Source organism: Geospiza fortis, unplaced genomic scaffold, assembly GCF_000277835.1.
Source record: "Geospiza fortis unplaced genomic scaffold, GeoFor_1.0 scaffold255, whole genome shotgun sequence".
Lineage (NCBI taxonomy): Eukaryota > Metazoa > Chordata > Aves > Passeriformes > Thraupidae > Geospiza > Geospiza fortis.
In genome coordinates, this window is record NW_005054497.1 from 657,702 (window position 1) to 671,350 (window position 13,649).

The 13,649-nt window shown below is 42.4% G+C and overlaps 1 protein-coding gene across 1 annotated transcript in view; it reads right to left on the reverse strand.

Annotated features, from left to right (window-relative positions):
- Positions 1-13,649, reverse strand: part of EEPD1 (endonuclease/exonuclease/phosphatase family domain containing 1) — a 64,373-nt gene that overhangs the window by 15,409 nt on the left and 35,315 nt on the right. The gene's annotated exons all lie outside the window — the stretch shown is intronic.

A 13,649-nucleotide genomic window follows, 5' to 3' on the forward strand; every position in this document is an offset into this window, starting at 1 on the left:
AAACCACCCTGGAATTTCTGGGATCTGAAACTCCTTGGTGCAGATAATATGGAATACTTTTTGTTAGGAGTTTTTCAAAACCAGGCTTAACAAGGGCTAGAGTCCTTTGCAAGGCTGATGTTGGCTCCAGGCAGGCTCTGGCTGGAAGCTGGCAGGGATAGGTAGTAGCCGGATGCCCTGGTTGTGGCAGAGGTTCTGGCTGAGGGGAAAGAGGCTGGGAAAAAGTCATCCCTGTGAAAGAGCAACAGGGCCTTCCACCATGCATCATCTTGTTCTGGTACTGGAGAAACTGGGTTGAAATGCAGAGGCTTTCTCCATAAAGGGGGATCCTCCGACAAAATCTTGGATCCAGAACACCCCTCCAGATCAAGCAGCAATTTAACAAAAGATTTGCAAGGCAAACAATAGCCTCGTGTGCACAGCAGTGGGATGTGTCTAACACAGTTTGAAGAGCTACAGAGTTGGACAGATAGAAGTATTTCCTACATAGATATCAGTAAAATGATGGGATAGTTTTTTTCATGTTTATCTTATGATTCTGAAACTAAAATCCAATCCTGATCTTTCACTGACTCCCTTGTCTGCAAGTTCAGCATTCTGCAGGCTGAAGCTGTAGGCGCTGATTCTCAGATACACACAGCCCAGGCACCCATACCTGCCTCAGATGACCAAGAGCTGTTCTGGTTGCACACCCAAAGCAAAAAGCGTTTGGCACAGCTTTTAAAACAGTTTTCTGACGTGCAGAGGTTGGCTGGGGCTTCTTATTCAAGATGCCACAGTAACATACCACATTGTTGCCCATTATGTACCTTCAGGCAATGCTGGGGCTGGGCTGATTTATGGAACTCAGAGGCAGGTAGGGTGTTTGCACAGCCTGGGAACACAGCTCTGCTCTCAGCTGATCACCAGGTGCTACCCAGCTAATACAATAAATCACAGCAGCAATAATTATTCACTCCTGATGCCATTCTGATGTCTTCAAACAGAGTGGATTTGGTCAATGAGTTTTCTAACACTTAAATAATTTGAATCAGAAAAACAAAATATTGTTGAAATTAGGAGTTTACATGTAACCTGACAAAAGACTTATCTCTCGGTTGCAGCTGCCTAGAAGGTTCAGCCAGCATAAAGCATATGACAGGACTGAAAAAAACCTACAGAAACCATCATTTTATTAGAAAGAGCATCTGCAGTTGACTAGTTTGAATAGCTTGTTTCCTTCAAATTGATTTTTTTTTCCTAAGGCCTTGATTTGACTTTGTGAATGCAAAAAGACGACAAATAAGATTACACGGTTTGTTCAGAAAAAAAAAGCCCATTCTGGGTACGGCTCCAGCCACGGAGAACTTGGCCTACAGCAGCTGATTTCAATCTGTACTCATTTTCCAAGGCTTACAGGCACACATATTTTGAAGCTGTGACAACATACTTGCTGAGGTCATGTTTTTTTGCTGAAGCGAGAATGGCATTTTTCAAATCATGTTGTTCTGCCCATAAAACCCAACGTCAACCAACATTAGGCTTTCCCTCATGCAGCAAAAATATACAGACAAGCTCCTAGTCCACACTGGGAATGAAAAAAAAAAGCCTTTCCTCTTTTGCAAAGATAAGTTAGAACTATGCCAACCCCTTTGAGGGGCAATTCTTCAAGTGGTAAAGAATCAGTTAATCAAGACAACTTTTTTTCCCCACCACCCAAAAATCCTCCTAAGGAAAAGAGCTCTAGCTTTGTTTTTCTCTAGAGCCTTTCAAGCTGCAAGTTTCCTGAAATTCAATCAGCCTCTTCATTATAACCTACATATACCAAGTCAAAGCTCACACACACATACTGTGAGACCAACAGCACCCAGGTTTATTTACACAGATGCCCTGTGGTCTCTCCTCCAGCTGGGTGCTGGTTTTTGTGGGATAGGCAGTGCTGCCTGGGAACAGGAACACAGCAGCACCAGGCTCCAAGGCATACTCGAAACAAAGGGAAGCCTGTGCTTGTCAGTGATCAACCTCCTTGTGCCAGGTAACTACCTGCCCTTTGGATTCAGTGATCTTTAAGGTCTTCTCCAACCAACAACCAGTCTGCAGTTCTGTGATTGCCCCTGTCTGGCACACAAGGCACCAATAAGAGCCATTACCCCAGGAAATGGGACAAGCTCTGTTGCAATTGCTGGTAAGCAGCACGTCGTTCTCCCAAGAAGGGAGGATCCAAGGATGCAATTGCTCTTTGTCCACCCTGATAAAAAGCTGGCACCTGTCCTTCCCTGCCTGTCCAGAAGCAGAGACAGGTACTTATGGCTGACTTAGGAAGAGAACAGAGGGCAGCTGGAAGAAGCTGGAGAAATGCACATTTGAGGAGTGACTGGAGAAGCAAAGGCAAGGGGTCTCGGACTAATTTGGGAGCAGGGAAACCACATATGCTGGGCTGGTACATGCTGGAGACCATAAGGCAGTTACAGTCTTCCTAACACACCTACCTGCCTCCCCAGGGCACTCAAAGTACATCTAACTTGTCCATAAAGTTCAATCTCTTCCAGTGCAGTATCTCTGCCCCCTAATAGAGCTGCCAGCGAGCGCTCTGCAATTCTGCACACAAGGAGCTCCCACCACCTCTCTTCAGGATGCCCTGGTTATTCTGTGCTTTATTTTGGGGTGCTATTTGTGTCTCCCCAGGGCACTCCAAGCACTGCAAGAACATCTAACTTGGCCATAAAGTTTGGTCTCTTCCAGTGCAGTAACTAATTCTGCACGCAAACAGTTCCCACCACCTCTCCTTCAGGATGCCCTGGTTATTATGTGCTTTATTTTGGGGTGCTATTTGTGCAGCCAACCCCATTTGTGCAGCAGGATCATCCTTCCCAGATGATGACACCACTCCATGCTGAACATCTTGGCCTGCCAAGTGTTACTTCTGTAATGCCAGGTCTGGGGACCACCCTGAGCCAGCGACCTCCCTTGTGGTGAACATCTTTTGCTCAAAAAGAAGATGGGCTACTCCTAAACCCCAAGGAAACTAAATGTGACCCAGGAAAACAATGCCTTAGGTTTTAATAAATTACACATTTCTTACTATCTAGGGATTGCTCTTTGGAGGATACCCTTGTTTCAGACCTGGAGTCAGAGCAGAGGCTGTGGAAGGGCACAGGGAGAAAGAGCAGTCAAGAGGAGATTGCAGGGTGAGCCTGTTGTTGTGGCATGGTACGTCTAGGTGCAGTAATCATCACCTGAACTTCAGAAAGGCACTCAAAGCAATTAAATATCCATTGTGGTTAGCCACCACAGAAGCTTTAAGGCCAAAATGGCACTGCAGTTGAGGCAAACAACTACTTGCTTCATCAGAGAAAAGGTGATTTTGGTTCCTCTTAATTGAGAAGAGAGATGAGAATGACAGAATAAATTTTCCCTTTCTGGATGTCACATATGCACAGTTACTTTTCTTTTAATAAGCACTAGAGGGAGCAGCTTTAATGAGTACCAAAGATGAGTAGAAAATTTCTATCAATTCCTTATCATCTCAGCTATGTGTAGGTGTCATATTAGCAAAGATTTGTCTTTCCATGGGGAAAGACACTTGCAGTTTGAGCTAAGGGCTGTTTTGTGCTACAGAGCATCTCCCAGTGTGAAGGACTTGGTGCATCCAGGAAGGGTAAACAGAAGAGCTCTAAGATAGACCTTGTAAATTGAGCAGTGGCACTTGAGGAGAAGGCCCACAACACTCTCCAATAAAAATCCCACCCTGAAATATGATCTAATTTATTTCTGATAGAAAATACAACTAAATAGACCGTGGTTTCATGAGATCATCTGGCAATGTTCATTTTTAATCCATACTTGATTTCCCTGCTCTATTCCTATGTACTGTATAAATTAAAAATTGAATGCACATTATCTTTTCTTTATTCATCCAACTGGACTGTATGCTTATTTCTAATTGAAAAAGCAGACTTCAACACCCATAATCCAAATCCAATCTACCACAGGACACAGCTACAGTTGGCTCACCCTAAGGAAGCCTGACCCAGAAGCCCAGGAGCAGAAACGTTACAAATATTTCCAAGAACCTGAAACCAACAACTTTTGGTTTTCAAGCAAATCTTTCTGATTTGACTTCCAGAAGATGAATGTTTTGTTAGATCAGGTTTATGAGGAAGAAAAGCAGAGTTGGGGGCTGAAAAGACTTGTGGGTGCTGTATTTTATTGTACTGTCTATTGAGATAGGGAAAGGTCAGAGGCTTCGGGAATGTTGCCTTGGTGTAGGCACACCCTGGTGCAAGGCAAGTCAAGAGGAGATCAAAGACACAGCGGGGCCAGGATGCTCAGCACACTTGTGCAGCTGGGTAACACTGAATGCACTTCCCACAGGCTGGAGCAACTCAGGAAGGGCACACGGAGGAGCATCAGGTGTTTCAGTGACATCTGCATTCTCCTATAACCAAGTGTAACTGCACGGAAGGAAGCCTTATTGTGAATAAAGCCTGAAACTGACAAGAATGTTGTCTCAGGCCTTCACTGCTTGTTTGCCTTTCTCTCAAGCATATCATATCCCTTTCCTGTTTGCAACACAGCTGAAGAACATACACATGAGAAGGAGATGCATCCCCTGCCATGCAGGATGCACTCACCAACTCTATTCCACACAAGTAGCATGTGGGAAAATTGGGGTGACCCTATGTTAAGTTATGACTTTATTCACATGCCCATAAAAATAGTCCCTTTCAGGAAGACTTCATTAAAGACTGCATCATCTTCACTGTTTGTATTGTTCATGTATTGATATTAGACAAAGGCAGATGGGGGTCTGATAGGCAGGTAATTATAATTGTAATTATAAGTGTTTTCAAAGGAGAACAACCCCCTCCTTCAGGGAATTGGTTTCAGTCTTAGCCATATGTATGTATTTGTGATGGAAAAAGTTTTCTCTTTCTCAATATTGTACAAAATTCTACAATGATGTTAGAGCTGAGCAAATAATTTTAAAACATTTAAAAGTTTGGGAGAAAAATTCTAGAACAAAGAAAAAAATAAAAAAGGAATCAATCCACTGAACCACTGAACAGGCAAAGGCCATAGATTCATGCCTGGAAAACTTATCTGCCCCTTTGGCCATGCCAGAGTGTCCAATTTGTACTGGGTCATTGAGACCTGGGGCAATACCTTCCCATCCTTTCTGTACTGGTTTGTCGTTCCTAGAACTAAATCAAAACATCCAGATTCATGACCAAATAAATTCTTGTTACCCTCCACATTCTTCACATTGCCTAATTCACCCTTCAAAAAGCTCTATATGCTCATTGCAAAAGGTGAAATCAAGCCAGAGCCCTTCAGCACAGCCAAATATTCACCCCTTGTCTTTCTTCAGAAATAATATGGGACCCATAGGTGCAGTCACCACCTCTACATAACTTTATGTGCTATGGACATACAAAGCTCATTCAGTTGGGATAATGTGCAAATTGGGGTCCTAAAGCTTGGCCCATCTGAAGGCACCTATAGCTTTTTCCTCAACACAAGAAGGACTTTTTTTCCTGGAAAAAGTGCTGCTTCTGCTTAAAGAGCACACCAGTAATTCAGACACCCACAGAGGAAGGATTTCTTTCCTCTGAAGATCAGAATCTCACTCAGCTCTGGAATGACAGCTCCAGGCACTATGTTATAGACCACAGAGCAAACATTTACCATACCACAGCCTCACCCCTGTTAGCCTTGTGGTGACCTGAATTCCCAGCTTTGCTGCAAAAACCACTTCTAAGCTTTATACTTTTAAAAAAGGAAACCTTCAGGACTGAGCTTCTCAGAGGAGACAGGATGAGGAAGGATCATTTTTCCAGCCCAACTACATAAAGGGAGAAACTAAGTGGTCCAGTCCCTCTGCCTGCTTCAGAGGTGAGCAATTCCATGTCTCAGCAAAGCAAAGCGTTAGAGGAGACCATCATTTAAGGCACCCTGGGTTTAGGCAGCAGCTAAATGATGCTTGGCAGGGTTGGAAGGTTTTTCAAACTGAAGGCATTGTTTCCCACATCAGGTATCTGAGCCCCTTCACGAGCTTGACTCTCCTTTGAAGCAGCCCCTGGACGTGGATCCAGCTGGACACGCGCCCCTCTCCCGCCGCTGCTGTGTTATTCACCCATTGTGCTTCGGGAATGTGCCGGAAATAATTATGCTGATAAGTTTAACATTATCTCAGTTATCAAAAGTGTGTGATGGTTTGTTTCCATACACAAACTTGTTGGAATCAGATCACTTTTTCTTTTTCCTAAGTCAGGCCTTACAGGATCCATTGGGGAGTGGTAGGAGCCAAAGTTCACACTCCCAAGTTACTTACTTTCCCTTCTAAGTACTTACTTTGGAAAAACTTATGAGTTTTACTTGCTTTGGAAAAACTTGTGAGAAACAGTGAGTTTCTACACTGCCCTCCCAGATGAATTATAGCTCACCACAGCCACCCAAATGCTCTTCTGTACTATCTAAGAGGAAAGTACTCTCGTAATCTTTGAATATACAATTTAAAAAACATATTGTTGCCCATAAACCCAGGTCTTTGCTCACCTTTAAACACTGTGTTCCCAGGACAACAATGCAGATCATGCACTGGCCTGTTCTCCTACCTTCATCCTAAACATAGGTGATTATATATATAAACAGTGTCTTTTTATAGATCTTCAAAAGGAAGAGAAGGAAGAACCTTTGGTGCAGGGCAGCAGAACAACTGAAAGAGGCAATACAGTAACTCCACTAACATATTTTTAGTGCTGAGGGCACTAGTGAAGAATTATGGGATGTTCAGCTGCCTCTTGTCAAAACTGAATACTCACTATCCAGTTTGCCATTTAATGGGAAGGTGTCTAAAGAGATGCTTGGTGGAAATCTATGCTGTCCTTTCCCTTTGGAAGAGGACAGCCATATCTACCAGGCCTCCATGTAGAACATTTGTGGGTTCTTAATTTTTCATGTTTCCATTCACAAGCTGAGCTTTTTCCTTGTACTTCGCAGGATGGACTCATTTGGCAGAAGACATTTCCTGACTACTTCTTTTCATACTCCTAAAGACTTTTTTTATTTTAAACATAATTCATAAATTAAGGCTCTAGAGGTCATCAAGGATGGTCACAAATTTATTCTTGAAGTCTTTTCAAGACAGTGTTTTATACTTCATAAGTAGGCACTATAATCATTAACAGCTATAATAGCACGCCAAGGGGATTGACATTATATAAAAAGGAATAAAAAAGGCTTCCCCTGGTGACTGTGAAAGTATCTTTTTTATCACACTGGTCTTACCAAAGTTGAGTGAGTTCAAGTAGTTGCACTATGTTGTCATCAAATAGTACCCAACTCAACTGAGTAGCTAAGCTAAAATCACACAATCACAAAAATCATGAGTATCCATGCAGCAGTTGTCTGGAGACCTAAACTGTGTGCTCATTTGGACTGGATATCAGGTACTGGGCAACCAGGAGTCAATGGCTTCCTGGGAACACCTTCTTATGGTTTTGGTTTGTTTTTTGTTTGTGTGGGTTTTGGATGTTTGATGGTTGTGGGGTTTTTGTGGGGTTTTGTTGGGGGTTTTAAGTTTGTTTGGGAGGGTTTTTTTTTGTTTTTCCTTAGGGCCTGGGAGTTTGGTTTTTTATGCTTAATCCTCGGCCAATTATTTTCCCATGAAAGCCAGGAATCAATTTCTGTGGTGTGGTGTAAAATGACACTACTGTGAATACAGCCTTACTCACCCAGGAACTACCAGGAGGTGACCATGAGTTTATCAGAACCTAGCCCTTAATATAGAAAGCAAATAGAGAACCATCCTATGAAACATGAGATACAAAAGTGATAAGGAACAGTAGATTATTCACTGACTAGAAGCACCCCAAACAAAATGAGCTCTATCGATTTGCCATCATCTGAATCTCCTCAGCTGCGTGCCACCTTCAGCCAGAGGAGAAGAGGGGGGGAAATGCTCTAATGCAAAAGAAGAACAAATACAACTGAAAGGGAGCAGGCAAACCATAATATTTGAATGTTATTAATCAAAGAAAGCTGCTTAAGCATGTAAGCTTAGGTCTCCCTCCATCTCATGATAAAATTTCACTAATATCTAGAGGTAATAGTAAGTGAGTTGGGTGCTTTGTGGCTTAATTTCTTTCCTATTGTTGGTATTACTGTTTTCCCCAACTGATTTACATCTCTGCTTAGAGCAAGCATTCTTTCCCATGGTAAGAACACAACAACAAGGAAGAAAGAAACATCTAATATGACTCACAACCATTGCCAGCCTCAAATATTTATTCTTCCTTGAGGCATTGATTACACCACCCTACAGAACACTGGGCCATCTTCTGTGAAGTTATTTTAATCTGCCTCACCTCCTAATTCCATTCTTTTTTAAATGCTTATTATCTGGAGGATCTCTTCCAGGCTGCTAGCACTAAGCCATGTTATTTTACCTTTTAAAAAATTAAAAAAAATAAGTCTCATACTCCTTTCTTTTTTGTTTTTACAGCTCTAGCTCTTAATTCAGAGGGCCCAATTTGACATTCATTCCTCTCTGAAACAGCTCATTCTTTATTTATAAGTTTCCATGGGTAATAATACATGCTTTTTTGTCTGTCCTTATTAGCATACCCTCCACAGAGTCTACAGGACTGTCCTTTAACACTGACCAAAGTTTTTCTCCAACAGATGCCATGGATTCTGGCTTCCCATAGAGAGCATATGTATTACTATCAAAAACCACTCTTGCTCAAATTGCTGACTATTCAAAACTATTCCTGTTCTTTGAACTTGCTTTGCCTTCTACCACCTTCTAGAAGAAATCAAGGAAAAAGGACTGCGTAAGTCCCCTCTTACTTTTACTACTCACAACCAAACCTTAACACTTATAAACACATTTTCTGCTTCTCCCTGCTCTGGATGACTTCATTATTGGGTAAGTTTGGGATAAGACCAGATGATTTACAAAAAATGCCAAGCTGTTGGAACAAGCAATCTCCATACCACCACTGCTCAGAGAGGCTCAGCAGTGCTCCAGGGAAGAAGAGGGCACCTAATAAGGGACAGCATTTTAAGAGAATTTGTGTTCTCTGTGGCTCCCTGTGCTCTGTATAGCATGGCTTCTAGTGTTTTGGTTATTGAAGTCCACTGATCATCCGAAAATAGATGGGCAATGCAACTACAGAGAAAAAGAATCCAGCCAAGATCAAAGACACCAGAAATCCTAGTAGATGAAAGCCTGTGCTTCCAATGCTGCTGACCAAGTGATGATAGTTCGCAGGTGAGGGGCCTGGAAAGATAAAGTAGTCACAGGTCCTCCTGCAGAGAGCTACTGGAATCATCACGGACCTGGCCAGAACTGTAAGGTCCACCAATACATGTCCTTAAACTTCCAGTCATCTAGATCTCTCCTAGAGGACCGAAAGGAGGAAAAATATGAAAGGCCAGAAGCAAACAGTATAGCTGCAGTGCTCCTAAGACAATTCAGTAGACATGATAATGCCAAAAACGGCACCCATTTAGTAAAAAATGCTACAGCATTTGCAGCTTCATTCAGCCAAAAATTATTGCTTTCCAATTACATCTATTCTTTCCTCCACTCTGAGATTTCATGAGCCCATGGGGTGCAGTCTGAAAAAAAATTAATACTTTGTATTCATGAGTATTACCTGCACCCAGGTAAACAAGCAAGACAACAGAGAGAGGGGGAAATACAGGGAGGTGTGGGAGAGCAAAAGGGTAAAGTAATAGGGTATAAGGTGAGAAAAAGAATAAAAGCAAAATCAATGAGATGATTTGGAATAATCTCCTTTTTCTCTAAGTGATCAATCATTGACTCCATGGTGGCTTTGAAGGAACAGGGCAGAAGGGCCTACATCAGCTGATGAATTCTGCAGAAGTCCATCCCATAGCTCAGAGACCTGACTCCAGCTATCCTCTCTAAAAATGGGGAGCAGAAAAATGAGGCAGTGACAGGGCTGGAAGAAACAGATCAAATGTCCTGATTGAGTCACTGGCCAAGTTGACATCTCCTTTTCCTGATCTCTGAAAGCAAGACTGCTGTTTCCTTATCTGACTCTAGAGGACATCCAATTGTACTTAATTTTCAAAGGGGTCAACTGCTTTCTGGAAAGGATAGGTCTAAGAACAGGCAGTAAATATAACTCCTTTACAGCAACTAACTCATTCGTTGCAAATCGTCTTATGATCTTTTTTAACCAACAGCCCAAAGCAAGATTGCAAGACAGGGCTCACACTGTACAGAAGGATTATGGCAATTAAAAATATGCACACAAAGACTCAGTCCCAGACTAACTTCATTTCTGGGCTACATTAAAAAAAAAATCACATCAAATGCACACACAACCACATTTATATCCATGCAAGCAAGATGTGATGTGCCTTTGCTTACCCTTGCAAATGAAAACCAGCACCTCTCTTTCAAACACCAAAAAGCTCCTAGGGATAACCTTTCACAAATAAACAACCTGCTCTGCTCGGAGAGGGATTTTATAAAGAACAGAGATTACAATGGACTTAATCATGATTAAACACTGATCTGGCTCAATCTACTCAAAAGCAGACAAAAGATAAATAAAAACCTCCAGCAGATGCATTTCATACTGGAAATTCTGGAACCTCAATTGACGTCATACTTTTTATGTTCTGATAATATCTGGAGGAAACAGTACACTGGATCAAGAAAACAAAAGCAAATTTTTAGTTAAAATTCTCCATGTGCTGTGTAAAAAGAAGGCGGCTACAGCAGAGAAACACACAGGGCAGTTTAGCATTTTACAAATCTCTTTTTGACTGTAGCTGAAATTGCACCAGCAGAGCAATGCTACTAAAAATAAACAAGCACCCCCTTTTTGCCTCATCTTGCCCTGTAAAATTGTGCAACAGCAGTCACTGATCTTACCCTCACACAAAAGACACTTCTGATCAATGGCAGGCATGTTAAATTTCTTCTAGTAAAATAATGCCACCTCCTCAGTATCACCTCAGTTGTGCTTCACCGATTCCTCATGCACAGTGTGAAAATTCTGTGTGATGGGAAGGGGCTGAATTTAGCAAATATTTCCCAGATACAGACATCTGGTCTTTCCTATGGGTAAGGAAACTGAGGAAACTGATTCCACATCATGGAAGACAATGGTACTGCTCATGGAGGTGGGAAAAGCCAAAAAGGAGCACAGATTGTAGAGATTGTTTGTTTACAGAGCTAAGTTTTCAATTTAATGCAACAAGGTAAATATGAAGAAAGAGAAACGGCCCTTTAGATGGTGTGGGGGGAATCTACCCGGAGGAGAAGGCTGATCAGAATTTTCTCATTCTATCTTCTCCAGCAGAAATTCCCAATGGATGACCAAGGAAGGTTAGACCAGCAGACAGAAGAGATCCCTTCCTATATTGATAAGGTGCATGGCTGCCTGCCCTCATGTCCAGAGAATTCATTCTGTTCTTCAGAAGCACCAGGTGAAAGACTTTCAATCCCTCTTGATTTGTGACCTCCAAAACTTCTCCAGTGAAGGTGAAAACCCCCACACAGACAGCGCAAGCCAACTGATAATTGTTTTGTTCTTTGCACTTTCTTTTCACGGACCTCTTGGACATAGCTCACATAAATTAGCTGTCATTCTTATAGGCAGACCTTAATAGTGAAACTTGTGTAACTGACACTGATTTTCAAGCTGCAAGTCACTGTCAACTTCAAGAACAGCATCCCTTAACATCAAAATTCTCGCCCCAATTCCTATTGTCCTTCAGCCCACCTAGTGTGTCTCATAGCAGTCTAAGTAGAGCTCTTCCAACTCCAGGCAGAACAATCATCACTTTGCAAGTGAATTCCACACTTCACAAACTGCAGATCAGAATCACACGATTTGCATTTCCTAGATGAGAAGCCAACAAACTTCTCTGTGGAGTCAAGTGAACAGTCCTTTGTCATCTTGAGTAACAGCAAATGCATTTACATTTTAATACACAAATAGGAAAATAATGGGTTACTGTTGTTTGCTCACAAAGCAGGCTTACCTTTTAAAAAGCTGTCAGGGGATTATTGAATTGTACAAATTATTTATTTTCCTCTATAACCCACCTCTGAAGCAGAAATGAGCTCAAGAGCCCCTGTTAACACCTGAAAGATGCAGGAGGAAATGCTTAGAATGCAAAGAATATTTTTATTTTTCTTGTAAGATTGATGACTCCTCCTGTGTAACTTACTGGCATCAAGCACCAGTGAGAACAATTGCTTTGGTGTACATGCTTGCCTATTGAAAAGGGCTATGAATTTAAATGCTAAAACAGTAACCAATGTGAAATGTCACCTGGCTAGGCAGTTCAACCTAATTACTTACACAGATTTATTTTTAAACTATAAAAACAGCATGTTCCTTGGGAGAATAATTTTTTCCCCTTCCCCAAATAAATACAATTAACATTTGGCAAGTAGAATTCTTCTTCTGCAATTAAGGACTTGCCAAAATTAGATAAAGCAAAGTACTCAAAAACACACTGGGGGCAAGAGTGTCGCTGGGAGCGTCTCCCAGAGCTGTGCTTCTGGAAGAGGAAGGGATGTTCCATACAGGACTTGGCACCAACAAGCCTGCATGCCTGTGATACTTCTTCCTAAAGCCTGAGCAGCCTTGAACCCTTGTGGAGACAAGGCTGGCATGGCTGGAAGGCCTCCCATGGCATCTGGCCATCTGTATTCCTCCCTGCCCTCGGCAAATGCCAGCAGCCCTGCTGAAGGGAGGGCACGTAAGTAACACAATCCCACAGCAGCAGGGCAAGATCAGCAAGGGGGCAGGGGGAAGCAAACACACTGATTTGAAGGCTCAAGGTAGGACAAAATACAGGTAAGCACAGGCTTGGTTTTAAGCTGCCTGCAAGACCACTCACATGGAGCCTGTGCCAGAATAGATCTGACAGGCTACAGGCCAAAACAAACACAAACCCACCTCTGACACAGAATTTTCTCCAGGTAAAGGCTCTTGTTCTTCTTATGTAACCTGGTTCACTGAAATAAATTATTATTTTCCCATTCCTTCTAACAGCACTAAGCATGGCACTGGGGCTCAGCTCCACAAGCAGCACCCTGTCTGTGGTGGTTACAGGAGACTGTGGCACCCGAGAGAAACAAACCAGCTCATGAGCAGTAGCCAAGGGTCAGTCCAGCTTGTCCCAGTCCAGGACAGGCTGTAATTAAACCTTGCCAATCATCCCTCCTGTTTTGGCAACATCAGGCATAAATGCTACCAGTGTGGTAGATCTTCGGCTTAAAGGGCCATTTTGGCCCAATTTGCCAAAACACTGGGGTTTAGGAAATTAAACAAATGGAGTCTTTGCATGACACAAAGCTTCTCACAGTGTGTTAGTTCATTTTCAATAGTCAAGGTGGAAGAAACATTTAAAGACACTTGAGTGCCTAAGATAGAACAGCACAAAATCCTTTTCTAGCAAGCAAGACCCCAACAGTTCAAGCAAGTTCTAGCCTGCTCCAACAGTCCACTGGCTTCATGTGCCTCACCTCACAGTCTGCCTGTGTTATTCATGGCCAGAATAATTTTATGACACTGCCCTGGTTCTCAAGAGACTTGCTGCACATGCACTCAATTTCAATGTGGTTTGATTTCACAGAGTTAATCTGCAGCCCCTAGGTCTGTTCAGCA